The following is a 17989-nucleotide window of genomic DNA, read 5'->3' as shown; positions in this document are numbered from 1 at the left end:
CCCAATTACTGTGCTAAGAAAGTCCCCAGCAGCAGGCTCTCCACCTATCCATCTTGGAACCTCCTGCTCCAGGTCTTAGATCTGAGTATTCACTCCTCTGACTCTACAGCCATGGTCCAACCACCCCAGCTTGCAAGCCCCTATGGATGACCGAGCTGCAGGAGAATTATTTTAGGAATAACTGTCTGAATGGAGTCAGATAATCCCCTCGAAGCCAGAGCAAACTCCCAGAGGCCATGCTCCTGGTCAGACCTGGCCAGACCCTGGAGGTCACCACCCGCCCTGCTTTGACTCTGCTCCGTGTCCTGCACGGCACTGGAATAAACTGTGGCCTCATTTTAAGGGCTCTCTCCCCCACTGCCTGCCTCCCACGCCACAGACATGCCCCCCTCCCCCCACCACACTCCTACTAGCCCTTCACAGACTCAGGACATCTTGCATACTCAGAAGGAGCTCTGCTCTTGTCCAAACTATCTCCCCCTCACTTGACCTAAAGATGCCCTCCTGTCTTCCTGGGCTTAGCAAGATTCCCAAACCTTAAATGTTCCTCTGGGGACTCTTCTCACTGAAGGATTTTCTTTTTTTCCCACTTTAAACATGAAAGAAATGTTTCATCTGACCTCTTCGGCACGATACTGGCCAATTGTATGCAAAATGAGAATATTAGGATGTGATGGCGTGAACCCGAACAGCCTCTGAAAGAGAGAGCTTTACTAGGCTCTTTAAGAAAGCTGTTATTGCTCTGAGAGAGCCGGGGCTGGCGGGGGTGGGGGGTGGGGGCGGAGGGGGCCGCAGAGGAGATGATGGTGGGAAGTTCTCAAGGGTGACGAAAAGAAGGTGAGTGTCTTGCTCCTCTCTGTAGATGAATCCTGAACTACATTCTCCTTGGAAATTCAACAGTCAGCTTATTTAGAATTACTGTGTAAGCACTTTGACCAAGTTCCTGGGTATGTGTGTGCATGTCTGGTCTATTCTGAGAAGTCTTTAACAAACCTCTTGACTGTTTTTCAATATTCTTGCTCTTTTCTTTCCTTCCCTTGGTCCAGAGAGCAGGTGAAAAATGGAGAAGAGAAGTAGATGGCCACTTCAGAGTGTGTGGTGGCTCCTTCAGTCAAGGTCACAAGAGGAAAAGAACATTTTGTCTCAAAGGAATTCTTTCCTTTTAAAAGCACGTGTCTGCGCATGTGCTGGAGGAGAGAAGTGGGTGACTGGGGAGGAAAGGGGCTTGAAGGTGAGACCTCTGTGTGTGCCTGAATCTCTCTTTATTACACCAGGAAAAAGGTCTTTCATCTTTACAGCTATAGTCTCGTATCACAACTCCTTCCTCTAAAGAACAATGATAAGAGTAGTAATAAATGACAACAATAAAATAATAAAAACTGACACTTTCTTGTTACTGACTCTGTGCCAGAGACTGTTCTATGAGCTTCACTTATTTTAATTCATGTAATCCTCACAAAAACTCTATAAGGTAGGTCTCTTATTATCTCCATTTTACAGACGAGGAAACGGAGGCAGAGAGAAACTAAGGGCCCAGAGCCACATGGTTGGTAATTAGAGGAACTGGGACACAGGTGCAGGCTCCAGAGTCCATGTTATTACCCACCAGGCTCTCCTGCCACCCTGGGTCTAGTGTTAGATCCGAGTCTGCTTGCGGGTAAAACCTGCTGCTCTGGCACATGCTCTGTCTGCTTCTGCTGGCTGTCCAGGAATCAGGGCCTAGCTTGGGGCTGGGTGGTGGTTTGGGTCCTCTTGTAGGTACCGGTCACGGTGGGTTGAAGCTTAATCATTCAGATTAATTGGGAGGAGGATTAGTTAGAAGCAGACAACAGTCACAGAACGATGACCCAAGAAGGTCCATGTCGTTGGTTTCCAGCATGTGTTGTGGTCCAAAATAACTGCAGAGAGCGCTGCCAAATGCTGCACATTGCAGTACGTTAAATAACCCAGGGTGCATGGCAGCTGCAATTTGCTTTGGGGCGTGTGTCTGTGTGTGTGTGCACGAACGTGTGTGTAGGTTGTGATACGGGAGAGAAAAAGTGAACAAGATCTCAGTTTTGGGATCCAATCACCTAGGTGGACCCTAATTTTACCATTATTGAAGGTCACTTTGACTTCTGGCCTTGAATTCTGCTTGAATTTCACTCCCAGTTTTCCTCCTACTCTACCCCACACCAGGAAAGCTAAGCTTATCTTCCTCTGACCCCAAATCAATGCCACAAGCTTCTCCTGAATGAGCTCCACAGGCTCCTCTCGAGCTAGGACAGCGCAAGGTGGAGAGAAGCAACAGCAGCACTCTGAGGATTCACTGCCCAGGCCGGGAACCATGTGAGGGAGTGTAGGATTAGATGGACAGATAGGCAGGTAGGTAAGGTGAGAGGTGGGTGGTACCAAACTCTGTATTTCTGCCTCTAATTCGGGGGTGGGGGGGAGGGTTGTCTATAAAAGCTGGCGCAGTCCTGGGAAGAGGTGGGAATGAAGCTGTTCCTGAAGGATGGGCAGGACTTGAACAGGCAGCAATGAAGGTTTGAGGCAGGAACCAGCTAGATGGAGAACAGACACCTAACATTTCCAGGCTTGAAGGATTAGCACTAAGTCTAGAGACAGAAACACCTCAACTAGTGTCCTTATCTAAAAAATGGGATAATCCCTGTCCTCTTCACTTCATAGGGCTGCTGGGAGGATCAAATGAGATGAAGTGCTTTGTAAATTAGCACAATGAAGGGGACTGCTGAGATCCTTGCATAGCCCAGCCCCTTCACTTTATGGATTAGGAGATGGCCATACTGGGGGATTCACTGAGTGACTTACCCAAGGTCACATCATTTATAGAGGTGACAAAACTAAGGCCAAAGTCTATATAAGAGACTGTGTGGAAATAAATAGGGACCACGAAATGGTTGGGTACTCAGGACCAAATCATGGAGAATTCTGACAGCCAGACATGGTGTTTGGGCTTGACATTGTGGGGAACGGGGACCATGGAAGTGTTTTGGGCAGAGGGAAGATTTGCAAGAACCTTCTCAAGTCCAATGTTCTCTTGGAAATCATGCCCAATGACATCTGCTCATATTGAGCACTGTTTTTCTAGATGTTTGCCCTTCTACTTTGTATGGCACAATTTAGTAAACTTATTCTAGTATATAATTAATACTGACATACATACATAGCTGTGGATAGTTATACACATACATACAAGATATACATGTATGAAATACAGTGTTACACGAATGGTTTTATGTGAGCACGTTCTGCCTGCTCTCTAGGCTGAAAGTCTCTCAGAGCCAGGGATACCAAGATACTTCTTCATTTGTCTAGGTACAAAGTAGGTAACTCATAAAATAACTCATTTCTTCTGAAAGTATAACTTTTTTTAAAAAAATTGAACTTTATAAGTAGTTATGATGCAAAAATAAAACTCGTTTATAAGGCGTAAAGCTTGCACACAAATATGCTACAGAATTTTTTTTTTTTTTTGAGGAAGATTAGCCCTGAGTTAACATCTGTTGCCATTCTCCTCTTTTTTGCTGAGGAAGATTGGCCCTGGGCTAACATCCGTGCTCATCTTCCTCTACTTTATACGGGACACCCACAGTGTGGCTTGACAAGTGGTGTGTAGGTCTGTGCCCAGGATCTGAACCGGCAAACCCTAGGCCGCTGAAGTGGAGTGTGCGAACTTGACTGCTATGCCACCAGGCTGGCCCCTACAGAAGTCTTTTTAATTAACACAACCTAAGTTTGTCTTAGTAAATTAGTCCTTCTCCCCGCTGCCCCATGCCCCCAAATCTTTAAATCACTAAAGTACTGCTTAGTCCTTTCTTTACAGAGTGGGAGAGGTAAACATTACCAAAATTAGTCAAATAGTACCACAATCAGAACCTTTTATGTCATGTTTTATACTCTTATCTAAAAGCCTGTAGGTGGGCAGAACTGGTCAGTGGGCAGAATTGGGATTCAAACTTTGGGACAGGATCCCCAATATCTATACTTTTCCACTTCCTGTAATCAGAAGAGCTGGTTTGGGGACTGGCTTTTCTTATCTAAAAGCATTTTACCCACTTAGGTAGCATGTAGTTAAAAATGTATACCAGAAATGTTAACCTCTGTTGAGATAATAGAAGATTTACACTTGCCCGAGCCAAATGCTGTTTCCTCTTCCTCCATTTCTCTCTTGAGGGCCCATCAGCTGTACTTTAAGGATGCAGGGAGCACAGGTTTGCAATTAAATCAACTCAGGGCACACAAGTCGGCACAGTCCCTGGTTACCATGGTATTAAAGGTTCTTCACTTCTCTTACAATTACAATCTTTCCCCACACAAATGAGGCCTCTTTCCCGCTGGGAATTTGTTATAACTACCTGTTTAGGTCGCCCCATCCCAGCTCTCCTTTGACACCTGTAATGTGACTGGGTTTCTAAGAATAGCAAACAGTGTTCCTTATCCCCTTTCCCACAGCATTAGGACAAGACGATTACCACACAGCAGCTTCCGGTCAATGTCCAATGTCTGGGAGCATTCCTCCCATTCAGTGGACCTAAGGGTGCTCCCTAGACCAAAAGGAGCCTGCAGGGACTGGGAATTCCTCCTGAAACATGGGTGACCCCTCCATCAAATGCTATTAACAGAACCTCCTTAAAGACTGCTCTGAATTCAGTCTTGGCTTAACGACAGTTCTCAGGGGATATCTGTAGTATCGTGCCAGAACAGTAATAAAAGCATTAAGAAAAACACTCCTGGCCATAAAAGTCATAGCAGCCATCAGTTACCGTGGCTACCTGTGCCAGGCACTGAGCCAGGCAGAGCTGGGCATGTATTTCCATTTTGGAGTTTAGGAAATGTAGGCTCTAAGCAGTTAACAAAAACCTGCTCAACTGGTTAGTGGGTAGAAAAGGGATTTAACCTTCAATGCTGGGTTCCCCAACCTATGCTTTTCTACTTTCTGTATTCAGAAGACCTGGCATGGAGACTCACTTTATAAACGCACTAGTTGAATAGCCTTGGGCAAGCGAATTTGTGCCTCCCCAGCCCCCCCACCTCCACGGCTTCATTTGTGTCCCTATCTCTCCTTGTAAAATGGCGATTAATTCAATCATTCACACAGCTGATGTTTATTGTTGGCAATGTGCTGAACTTTGATGAAACACTCCTTTCCTCTCAAAGTGCTTTTACAGATTAAATAGCGTACTTACAATGCTTTGTCCATCATGGAGTGTAATATAAAGGTCTCACTCAGGCTCCAGGCACCTCTTACCCATAAAAACTCTAAAGCCAAGAAGGAACTGTGAATTCAGAGGACACTTGAGCCAACCTGGGTTTTAGAAATGACTTCCGATCTCAAGTTCAAGTTTTGCTTACAGTGAGGTCATGACCAATGGACTAATGTAATTTTATCATTGAAAGGAAATTCTAAGACGGCTCATTGAATCTAACCCCTTCATTTTACAGATGATAAAATGGAAGCTTATAGAAATTAAGAGATTTGGTTGAGATCAGACTCCATCAATGGCAGAGCTGGGACTAGATACCTTTTGATTCCTGGTTTATATTTTTTTAAATTCTCTATCCCTTGGTCTCAGCCCAAGTAAAGGCCTTAAAGCACTGATAGGTGAGGCAATAAACAAGAACAAGTCCCCAGCCTCTACTTTAGGGCAATGTTTCCAAAATTCAGACATCTCCATTTACTCTCACATTTTCTGCCATGTCCACACCACCTGCACTATTAGTTTCATAATCTGTGTCTTTAAATCAAGTCATTATTTTCATTAGATACTTACTACATACAGCCTCACTCGAAACAATGATAGCTATGGCATCATGAATTCAATATGCTATTTAATTCTTTTTTCAAATTCATTAAAACAAAAATACAGTTTTTATTAGAATAAAGAAGTTTCATTATCTTGCATACTACCCATGTAGAGACCATACTTTTGGGGACACTGCTCCCAGGACACCAGATTCACAAAGGGGCTGGAAGATGAGATGCTGGGCTAGGGGTAAATCAGCTGCCCTCACAGCCCCTGGAAGACGCCAGGAAGAACAGAGGGCAGAGAGTCGGGGTCAGCAGTACCAGTGTAAACATCTGCCACTGCTCTAGGGAATGTGGCAGCTTCATGAATACTACTTATTGTTAGTACTCAAAGGCCAAAACTGGAGGAAATGTGGCACAGGAGGAACAACCGTCCTGACTCCCCCACTCCCAGGAGTAGCAGTGCAGACATGAACAAAGACTTCACTTCTAGGTCCGGGACGCTAAGCCCTGACGTCTGTCCCTTCATATGCTCCATGTCGGTTTCTGCCCTTCTCATAGGTCTCCTGTAGGACTGATTCACAGTGCCTGGCATTATAAGCCATCATAACTATTTAACAATTACTTTATATAATGAATATAATTCAGCCTGGGTTGCATTATAACTTCTACTGGGCTAAAAGAACCACACCTTGACATGGGTAGGAATCTTAGCTCTGAATCAGCCTTATCCCAGATCACCTGGGGGATGGGGGGAGGGAGGGCACAGGGTTCATGAGATTTCTGAAGAATAACTGAAAAAAAGAGAAAAAAAGAACAGAGAATCCCTTCTATTATTTATCCCGGGTAAGGGAAAATCTTCTTTTCCTCTTCTGAACATTCTGATTTATAAGTGTGAGTGGGTCAGCTGTGCCATGTTAGGTCATCTAATTCCTTCACTGGAGGACATAGATATTTCTATTCTGGAGTCAAGTCAGAAAGAGGAAAATAAACTCCTAAATCTCTCTACCATCTGAGTATTTTTAATGCAATTAGCATTGAAATTATCAAAAAGAATTCCCTGATTTTTCCCCCAGTTTGGGACAACTAGCTGCATGGCAGCAGCAGGAGGAGGTATGTGTAGGCTGACGAGTCAGCCTTTTGTAGCCTCCGACTTTCAAGATGAAAGCCAGGTTGGGGATCTCAACTCCAAAGTCATCACTTTGTGACTGACACACAGAGGGGCGTATAACATATCGCAGGAAGCATGCCATTGTCTTCCTCAAGAGCCACCATTTGTCTCCATGAAGACTGAAAGAGGTTTTTGGTTGTTGTTACTTCTTCCTTTATCTCTTCAGTATTTCAACGATGAAAATGAGGCATGACTATGGATAAAACAATACGGAGGGGAAAAACAAACCAGAAAAGTTGGCATATGCTCTTTTTGAGATTTGTCCAGTTTGCAGGTGAAGTCTCAGCTTTCTTTGGAGTTCCCCAGCCTTAGCAAGTAAGACCTTCTACAGTGGTATTTTCTCAATTCAGAGGATCTAAGCAAGAAGGAAGGGAGGAACTTCTCAGAGCTCAAGACAGAGTCCTAACCTTGTTTGCCATGCAGTGTGCAAGTTCATCATTTGTATCATGGAATATGGGTGGGAGCAGAGAGTCACAATTTCAGGTCACGTGTCCCAACACCTTGGCCAAGGACAGTGACATCATTATAATCACTGCAGCCCAAGGACTCAGGGATCTCCTCAGAACCATTAATGTACCTCGCCTCGTGTAATTAATCACCAAGGCCAGGTAGGAACCTGCTTTTGGATAGTATACTTTACCAAGTTTTAATTTCTCCCAGATACACGCCTCCAAGGTTTTAGAGTTAAAAACTCCGGAAAGAAAATAATTTCCAAACTTTGATGCCAGTTAAGGGACGAGGGTAACCTCTAGCTCCTCATTGTCCACCCTTAGGGGCAAGTGGGGCCGAGGCAAAATCCCATAGCTCAGCTTTTGTAACCTGCCTGTCCCAAGTTTTCTTTTCTCCCAGCTAGAAATCTCTAGATGCTTGCACTCTTTAACCCTTTCTTTCGGATTTCCCAAGTTCCATGAAAGTGTTACTATTTCAAATGTGAACACAGTTAGTTTTTCTCTTTCGCACTTTTTGGATGATCATTTTCTGCACTGTGTTATAGGAGGGTGCTTAAATGGACCTTTATCACCTAATATTTATAGTAGTAATCCTTTTGGGAGTCAAAGTGTTTTACAAAACGTTCTATTTTTTTTTTTTTTTAAAGATTTTATTTATTTTATTTTTTCCCCCCAAAGCCCCATTGGATAGTTGTGTGTCGTAGCTGCACATCCTTCTAGTTGCTGTATGTGGGACTCGGCCTCAGGATGAACGGAGAAGTGGTGCCTCGATGCGCACCCGGGATCCGAACCCGGGCCACCAGCATCGCAGCGCACGCACTTAACCACCAAGCCACAGGGCCGGCCCCAAAACATTCTATTTTTACAAGTTAAGAACATCAAAGTCAAAAAAAAAAAAGAAAAGAAAAAAAGAAAATCAAAGTCTAGAAGAGTCAAACTCTTGTTGGCATCTCCGCTGAGAATTAGGGACCCAACTGTAAAAATAATAACAGCTAACATTTATTTAGTGCTAATTCTGTGAGAGACACTTTATATACTTGTCTCATTCAATCCTAATAAGAATCCTATGAGGCAAGTACAGTATTATTATATCCTCATTTTATAGATGAGGAAAATGTGACACCCAGTGATGAATAACTTTGCCCAAGTCTCCCATCTAGCAAATGGCATTGGTGAGATTTGAACCAAGAAGTCTGATGCCAAAGTTTGTACTATTAGTAACATTCTTGCCTTCCTGGAGCCTGGCTTTGAAATGACCCCATAATTTCTCCAAACAGAAATATGGCAAAGTGTTTTTTATGGCCCACTTCCACGAACTTATTGAGATTTTATGATTTTAACCTAAATTCACCTTCATTTTTGAGCCTGTGGTCCACCCCTGAAGGCTGTTAGTTTGATGATAAAAACAAGATAAAGTGCTGTCTCTTATGGGCCAATATTTTTCTTTCCTAGGACCTGAGAAACAAGGCATGCCGAGGACAATATCAATTTAGTATCCCCATGTGTTCTGCTAATACAGTACTCCTGACTCAACATTCTGGGGTGGGATTTTTTAGATCCTTCTCTGATAAAGATAATGGATTGGCACTGATCCATTCTCACTTTCCTGTGATTACTTTGTAACTAAGAATACACACTTTTCTGAGTCAGAGGATTATGTTATATTAAGGGTTCAGTCTGGATATGGACTCAAGCATATTCCAATCCGTTTTCCCAATGAGCCAACAAGCCATAGACTCATTAATGATATCAGCTGTGCTTATAAGCTAGCTCCCACTTTCTCAGTAAGCATTTCCAAAATCACTTTAGTCATATGTGACTGGTGAAAGTATATGAAACAGAAAAAAGAAATTACTCCATGGAGACAGAAACTCTCCAAATGTAATGAAAGGTGACATTGAGACAATTAAAATACGTTGTATTTATGTTGTAAATATGTTGCATAGAGTTGTACTCTACTAGATAACAACATAAATGGTAACTAGCTGATTTTATTACCTTGATACATATTTTTCAAAGGATATTTTGGAAATATTTCAAAACTAGATTAAGATTTAGGTAGTAAAAATAAACCAAATGAGAAATAAAAGTAGCAGAGACAAGAATTCAGAATAATTTTTACCCAAAATAAAATCTGACAGTTGGAGTTCCTTATGGGAGTTTGCTTGGCGTTAGCAAACTTTGAGGTTTAGCCTAAGTTTAAAGAATTGGACACACACACACACACACACACACACACAAATGTGAGTGAGGGTTTATAACAACCCAAAACCTTGTCAGCCCTGAAGTCCATGGGAACCAAAGATAGGAGTAAGCATGGTGGGAAAAGAGAGGTGTGGCAGCAATGCGGGTGGGCAGAAACTCATGGTGAGAGGCCATTTAGATGGGTTTTAGCCCATTATTATTAATACATAATAATGATGTATTAGAGAGGTATCTTTGTGTGCACAGGTGTTATTGACTGAATGTTTGTACCCCCCCAAATTCACATGTTGAAATCCTAACCCTGCAATGTGATAATATTAAGAGGTGGGGCCTTAGGGAGGTGATTAGTTCATGAGGGTGGAGCCCTCATGAATGGGAATTGTGCCCTTATAAAAGAGATTCCAGAGAGCTCCCTCACCCCTTCTGCCAGGTGAGGACACAGTGAGAAGACAACTGTCTAGGAACCAGGAAGCGGGTTCTCATCAGACACAGAATTTGCCTGCGCCAGAACGTCCCAGCCTCTAGAACTGTGAGAAATAAATGTTTGTTGTTTAAGCCACCCAGTCTATGGTATTTTTGTTACAGCAGCCTGAACAGATGATGACAATAGGTGAAGGTGTTTAATTTTTCATTCTCAAATCAAAGGTCAGGATTTATGAAGCTAAGAAAATATGTGAGTTTGTGGTCTAAAGCTTGATATTTAGTCATTAAAAGTCATTCATTTACTCATTCATCAAACATTTATTGAGTACCTATGCTGAGCCAGACACTATTAGGTGGTGCCCGGAATTTATTTGTGAGCCCAAAGAGACAAGGCCCCACCCTCATGTACCTGGAAAAGCAGTGTAAGCAATAAACAAAGAGCCACACAAGTACGTGTATAATCACACGCTGTGAAGAAGAGATACAACTGAATTGTGATAGTTTGTAACTGAGAGACGGGAGCTGGATTGGGGGTTCCGGGAGAGACTTCCTGAACAGGTGATATTTGAGCTGAGACCGGAGGAATGAGCTGGAATTAACCGGATGAAGTGATGTGTTGTGGGTTCCAGGTGGAAGCATCCGAATGAGGAAAGGCCCTGTGTCAAGAGGGAGACCAGCAGGTTCGTGGAACTGAGAGCTGTATGGGAGATGCAGAGAGCGAGGGGTAGTGGGGGAGATGAGGCAGGGGTGGCAGGCAGAGGCCAGATCCTGCACGGCTCTGTGGGCTTGTGGATTTCATCACAAGAGCAGTACGATGCCCCAGAGGGGCTGGGATGCTGGTGGTAGTGAGGCTATGTGTGACCTGATCAGATTTGTGTTTAATCACCACTCTAGCTGCTGTGTAGAGAACCCCCAGGTGGGGAGATGGGCAGGGGAAGACATGAAGGGACCAGTCAGGAGGCTATCACAGTGGGATTAGGGCAGCTTGGACGTGAAAGTGAAGAGAAGTAGATGAATTGGGAGCTACTAAGAGTTCAAAATCAACCATCCTCAGTGATGGAGAGGACACTCGGAGTGAAGGAGAGTGAACTGAAAAAACAGAGGTACCATTCACTGTCAGAGGCCAGGCCTGGGCACCTACAATGATCTAATATTCATAAAACTGAGCTCAAGATACCGTACTTTTAGGATTATTGCTTCCTGATATATTCTGGGCATTCCAAAAGAATCTGATCGGTAAATGTTTAACTTTCTTTTACCTGGTCTTCTTACCTATGTTTTCTTAATTAAAATTTTCCCCTTTAACATATTTCTAATATGTCATCTAAATAAGATGGTTATTAAATTACTACAATACACAGTTTTTTACTCCTAAAATTTTTCTATGTATACTTGTCAAGTCTGTCGGTTGTCATACTGTGGCGGCTGCATGTTGCTATGATGCTGAAAGCTGTACCACTGGGATCTCAAATACCACAGGGTCACCCACGGTGGACAGGTTTTAGCTGCGCTTCCAGACTAAGACAGACTAGGAAGAAGGACTTGGCCACTCACTTCTGAAAAAATTGGCCATGAAAACCCTATGAACAGCAGCAGAGCATTGTCTGATGTAGCGCCCAAAGGTGAGAGGATGGCGCAAAAAGACCGGGCAGGGTTCCCCTCTGCTGTACACAGGGTCGGTAGGAGTTGGAATCGACTCAATGGCACTAACAACAACAAAATACTTTTAAAATTATTCTTCCACCTTTTCTAGAAGTTAATTCTTTTTTCATTCATCCTAAGAGTTAATCAGGAATAAGGAGATGTGTGCAGCTGAAAGTCCCTTGCAGGAATGGACGCAGAGACGTCTAGATGTCTGTGCCTGCTTAGTGTCCTTTATTTAAAGGAATTTATTAGCACAGTTCATACTGAATAAATACTGGGGTTCACACCAGCAATTTAAAGTTCAAAGGCCTTCACCAATTTTCATAATTACGTGTCCTTCTCTCTGTAATGGAAAGTATAGGATAGCATAAGACCAGTGGACACTCGGATTTTACAGATTTTACAGAGAATATCCATTTTGCAACAAGCAGAGTGACTATGATTTTGAGGTTTGCATATGCATGAATTGATGACGTTTTCAGTATCACTTGGTGTGCAACGTCGGTTAACCCCTCAAGCATTTGTGAGCACTGAATTGTGCTCAGCACTGTTCAGTTTAATTCAGGGAGTCAAAAACTTTCTGCAGTCAGAGTTTCCACCCTTGACGAGCTCTGATTTAATAACACAAGATGGCTCAAATTTAACACATCTCCTCTCTCTTTCTTTCTTTAAAAGCAAAACAAAAACTGAAAAATGAAAATCAAAACTCGTTTCTTCTGCATAGCCGCTTGGATGGCTGCTACTGCCCCCTGCCTCTCCTGCCATGGGGCAGCCGCACCCCTGAGACCCCCTGCTCACACTCGGCATTTGACAACACCCTATGTAGCTCATTTCCACAGTAGTTGTGGGGCCATCAGTCCTCTGGCAACTTTTCATTTCTACTGTAGGATGGATGTAGTGGAAGAACACTTGACTTCGGGTTAGTTAGGAGAACTGAATTTGAAACCTGGCCCGTTCCCTCAAGTGAGAACTCGAGTAAGTCACTTAATCTCTCGGGGCCCTATGTTACCTGTAGAACAGATATCATCGAGCTCACCTCACTGGACTGTTCTGAGGACTAGGTGAAGGGCCACTTGTGTCAGTGGCTAGCCCAATTCTTGGAATATTTATATTCTCAGTAAGTCCCATATGAGTATGAATCTCATTTCTTCTGCATAGGAGAATTATAACAAACAATTTTCATGGTATGATAAGCCAAAAGGCCCTGAAAGATTGTCTCTCTTATATTCAGTTTACAGGAAAGAGTCCTTAAAGTCAGAGTAATGACAGAGTCTATCAGTGACAAAGGCAAACCAGACACCAGGTGTAAACTGGCCTACATGTCTCCAGTCCTGAACTCCCTGCAATTTACTATACATATTCCTGCCAGTTGAGTATTCTTAAAATATAATTCTCGGCATTTTCTTTCCCTGATCAAAACCCTTTGGTGACTATCACTGTCCTGTCAAGTCAAGCAGACTGTCTCATCCTGCTACTCAGGGTCCTCTAACACTTGTCCTGGAATCTTCCTTCCTGCTGCTCCTGCAATGCCCTCCTCCATGCATCCTGGGATCCACAAAACCAAGTCACTTGCCATGCCGTGTACATGCTACAGTGTACACTCCAGGAGAGAGAGGACTGTCTTATTCACAGCTAAATCCCAAGTGCACAGCCAGATGCCTGACTCATAGTGAAAGCTCAATAAGAGTTTGTTGAAGATGGTGAGCATTCTTCATTATGATAAATATAATAACAATAATAATGGTAATCACAATAGCAAAATAGTAATAATAATAATGCTGATGATAGCAGTAAACAATAGTAAAATAAAAATCATAGGCATTGACTGAGCCATTGCTCAACAGCACTATGATGTAAATTTATTAGGTCAACTAAACCCTACAATAACCCCTTCATGTGGACACTCTCCTTATCCCATCTTACTGATGAGAAGACCAAGGCTCAGAGAGATTAAACAGCTTCCCTGGTATTAGGTGATAGACGCTTTCATTCATTTATTCAACAAATGTTATCGAGGGTCTACCAGATGTCAGGCTCTATTCTAGGGGATGGGGATGTAACCTACATCTTCCTCTTTGTGAACAAGGTCCTTGCTTTCATGGAGCTGATGGTCTAGTGGCAGAAAACAGACACCCACTCACCAAATAAATGAATTCAAGTCAGAAAGTGGTAAATGATCCAAAGGAAAATAAAGCAGCATAAAGGAATCAATGGCGATGGGCTTACTATTTCACATGGGGTATGAGGAAAGGCTCCTGAGGAGAGGACAGCTAAATGAAGTCTTGACTGATGAAAAGGAGTGAGCCATTAAAGACCTGGTGAGAAAATATTTCAGGCAGATGGAACAGTAAGAGCAAAGGCCCTGAGGCAAGAATGTCCTCGGTACGTTCAAGAAACAGTAAGACGCTAGTGTATTTGCAGGTGAAGGGGAGGAAGGTGAGAGCAGAGAGGCTGTGTTAGTTCAGATTGTGCTGAGCACTGTGGGCATGATACAGACATCGGCTTTTGCTCTGATTCAGAAGGAAAACAACTGGAGTGTTAGAGCTGAGGAGTGACAGGATCTGTCCTAGGTTTTAAAAGGATCTCTCTGGCAAGGCTGTAGTGAGACCAGTTACAGGAATATTAAAGTCATACATGTGAGAGATGACAGGGGTGAGGGGAAACTGGGTTCTGACGGACTGGATGTGGAGTAAGTGAGAAAAAAAGAAGTCTAGGACTAGTCCAAGATTTGCGGCCTGCAGAGTCAAAAGAAGGTAGGGACAGACTGAGGGAGGAGCAGACTGAGGGTTGAGGAAATCAGGAATTCATCTCATACACGTTAAGTATGAGGTGCCGAGGAGCCACCCACGTGGAGATTATGAGTTAGTTGACAGCTGGATATACGTGTCATTAGTTCAATGAAATAAAACAGAGATAGAATTTTATATTTCAGAGTTATCAGTATATGGATGGCATTTTAAGTCCTGAAATGGGATGGGATGATCTCAAGAGCGAGTGTGGAGAGAAGAGGAGAGCGTGAGTGTAGAGAGGTTGGGGAGAGAGGAGGGCAGTATTGGCCGGGTGTGCTCCAGTGTAGGAAGGCGAGGGCTGAAGGAAGGCAGCTGACACTCAGAAGGAGCGGTCAGCCAGGTAGGTGAAGAGCAAGAGAGATGTGTTCTGGTGGTCAAGTGGAGACAGCGCTTTAAGATGAAGGCAGTGACCATCCATGTCAAACGCTGCTGATAGGTTGGGTCAAGCCAGGCCTAACAATTAACCCCTAGACTTGGCACTGTGGAGGGCACTGGATACCACGACAAGAGCAAGTTCTGTGCTTGCCACTGCCGGGTGGAGTCTGAACCCAGGCATGTGCAGCATGAGCTACTTTGTCACCGGCTCCCTGCCTTTGCACACAAGTGCCTGAATCTCTCTTGCCCTGTCTCTTCTTAGGCCCAAATTTCACTTCTTCTCCTACAACTCAGCTCAGGTGCTCCCTCCATCATGGAACCTTCCCTAATCCCTGTAGTCAACCTTAACTGCCATGACATTCTTCAATGAAGAACGAAACCAATTCTTCATTGGTGACCATGTCTAGATTTGTTGAATGGATGAATACTTGGATCAATAGAAATATGCTATGTAAACTCACACAGAAGAAGACAAAATGCTAAACAAAAGTGTGGTATTATTACCGCCACTGTTAAGGCAGCACAAGAATTTCTCAACAAGAACATTCCCAAATAGTAATCTGTGAGCACAGTCTCCCAGGGTGCTGCTTGGTCTGAGAAAGGAGCAGTACAGCACGGCTGGTGCCCAAGGAAGACTTCACTGTAGTTTCAAGGATCTGGGCTCTGGGCCCAGCTCTGCCACTGGGCGGTGTGACCTTGGGTGAGGCACTCCAAACTTCTGGGATGTAATTTCTTCACCTTTGAAATGAACAGATTGTATCACATCTGCTCAAAGATCCTTCTACCCACCTTGGTTCATTCTCAAATTAGAAACTAGCAAGTGGTACTGAGAGTTACTTGTGCTGGTTCTCTCTACCTAAACTATAAAATCTCAAAGAACAGGTTATTACTTCTTTGCATCAAGCACAGGGTCCTCGTAGATGCACAATAAATATTTTTTGATTTAAGAGATCATAAGGGATAAATCCTCTCTGGTCTATGAAATGTACACTGGCCTGTGCTCAGTGACCTCCTTCTAACCTGCCACACCCATCCCTTCCCCAATCATTCATCCATTCACTTACTCTGAAGTTGCTACTGGGTGCGATATTCCCTAGAAGTATAAAGGTTCATGACCCAGCTTTGTCACTAATTTTGTGCCTCTTGACACACAGTCTAAAACACAAGCCAGCACATTGGAACAGGACTGTCTTGGATAATCTAACCCAGGAAACTAGGGTACTTGTGGAAGGTAGTGCTAGATTATGGAGATTTTTGCATGCCAAGCTCAGACTTTGTGCTCAGGAAAATTAATCTACCATATCTAGGGCACCTTGGAGGGGGCAGAGAGTGGAGAAAGGGAGATCAGTTAGAAAACTGAAGGAGCAGTGCCATGTAGGTGGTGGTGAGGACCTGAACTAGCAAAGAGAGAGAGATGGGTGCCACTGCCTGCAAGCCTGTACTTTGATGGCACCTTTTTTGGGACAGTCCTTAAGATACTGAGTTAAGTCAACACTCGCTCTGCTCCAGGTACCTAGTCTATGCTAGAGATGTTCCCTGCATGCTGGGAGCATGGAAAGTACCAGGCAAAAAGTGGGGACATGGGGCTTGGGGTAGAGTTAAACAGAAAGTACACATCTAAGTGCAAAGCGATAAATGCTGGCTTGTGGTATAACCAGGGTGCTATTGGGGATGGGGGCTGCAGAGAGGAATGAGCATTTGAACTAGGTGTGCCAGATTTCTCCCTTTTGCCTCTCTAGATCCACTCCCCACCCTTCTCCACTTTGCTCTCTGACCTGCCCTCCAGGAGGCTGACCTGTATGGATCACATTAATGGGTTTCCTTGTTCTTAGTTTCTGGCTGCATATCTGAGGGAAGGGGGCAAGCTGAGGCAGAGTAAGGCTTCCCCTCACGCCCAGGAGGTTAGCCTTAGGTTAGCTGTGTCCTTCAACCAAGAGTCACTACTTCTCTCAAGGTGGTCTAGTCTACAGGACTCTCTCCTTCTGGGTTCTGGTTACTAGTCTCCCCCTAGGCCTGACTCATAACAGCTCTGCTGTTGTGATCCCTTGTGGTTTCCCTCTACCCCAGCCATACCTTTGTAATTAGTTCCTTTATCCCAGTTTGACTGTATCTGTCTTTCTTGTTGGGGCTTTCACGGATACCCTGGGCCTTTGCAATAAAAATTTGCAATTCTTTGGGACTTTATCCCCTAGTAAACTGTGAGGTCTTCCATGAGGAATCATGGCTTGTGATCTTGGCTCTATCTCTCTCCACCTCCACTGTCTAACAGTTTCCATTCGTGGTGGTTGCTTATTGTTTGTTAAAAGATGTTAATTTCTCCCCAGTCACAGCCATTCCTTTGACCCCAGCTGGTCATGCATGGATGGCTCTGTCCTGAATTTTCCCCTCTCAGTCCACGCCCCTGGCAGACTACCCAGGGGGCCACAGCTCCATTTTCCCCTTTCACCTTCTGGCTGTTCCTACCTCACTGTTTCTCAGTCAACAGGCCAAATGCTCCCACTAAAGCCTTTTCCTGCCCAATACACTCAAGTTTACAGTCTTCACGTCAATGTTAGATGCATGCGACCTCAGAAAAGATCCTAAATCTCTCTCCACCATAATGTCCAAGATTGCAAAACCAAGATAAAAATAATACTAACTTCAGAGGGTTGCTGGGAGAATAAAAACAAACGTGACGTCTTGTAAAATTTATTGTCTTTCCCATGAAATGTATCAGTGACTATAAAGAATAAGCAAGTTCTCTACAAACTCCCCCTACATCCTTTGACTGGTTTCCATGAGGTAAACACTTTATTTACACACTGAGCAGAATAATAATAACTGACCTTTCCCAAGTACTTACTCCCTGCCAGGGACTGTTCTAAGTGTGCTCTATATGTCATCTCATTTAATCTCCATAAGAACCGTGTACGACAGAACCTCTTTTATCCCCGTTCTGCAGATGGGGAAAAATCATCTCTCATCACAAAGAGATGAAGTAACTCGCCCAAGGCCAGGAGCCAGAATTGAAACCTAGGAAGCTTGACCCAAAGCCACGCTGTTCATCTCTTTGCTTATACAGTCTCATTCGTTTACATTCTCTGTGACATATGCAAAGACAAAACATAAAGATTGGCAGCAATTAATGAGATATCATGTGGAAATTATTAAGTAACTAAAAATAAAGTTTGCATTCTTGTGGAAA

General features: G+C 43.7%; 1 protein-coding gene across 1 annotated transcript in view; it reads right to left on the bottom strand.

Moving 5' to 3' along the window:
- Positions 1 to 17989, bottom strand: part of PARM1 (prostate androgen-regulated mucin-like protein 1) — a 97901-nt gene that overhangs the window by 16148 nt on the left and 63764 nt on the right. The gene's annotated exons all lie outside the window — the stretch shown is intronic.

Source organism: Diceros bicornis, chromosome 8, assembly GCF_020826845.1.
Source record: "Diceros bicornis minor isolate mBicDic1 chromosome 8, mDicBic1.mat.cur, whole genome shotgun sequence".
Lineage (NCBI taxonomy): Eukaryota > Metazoa > Chordata > Mammalia > Perissodactyla > Rhinocerotidae > Diceros > Diceros bicornis.
The sequence above is the reverse complement of the archived record's forward strand: the minus strand, read 5'-3'. Positions and strand labels throughout refer to the sequence as shown.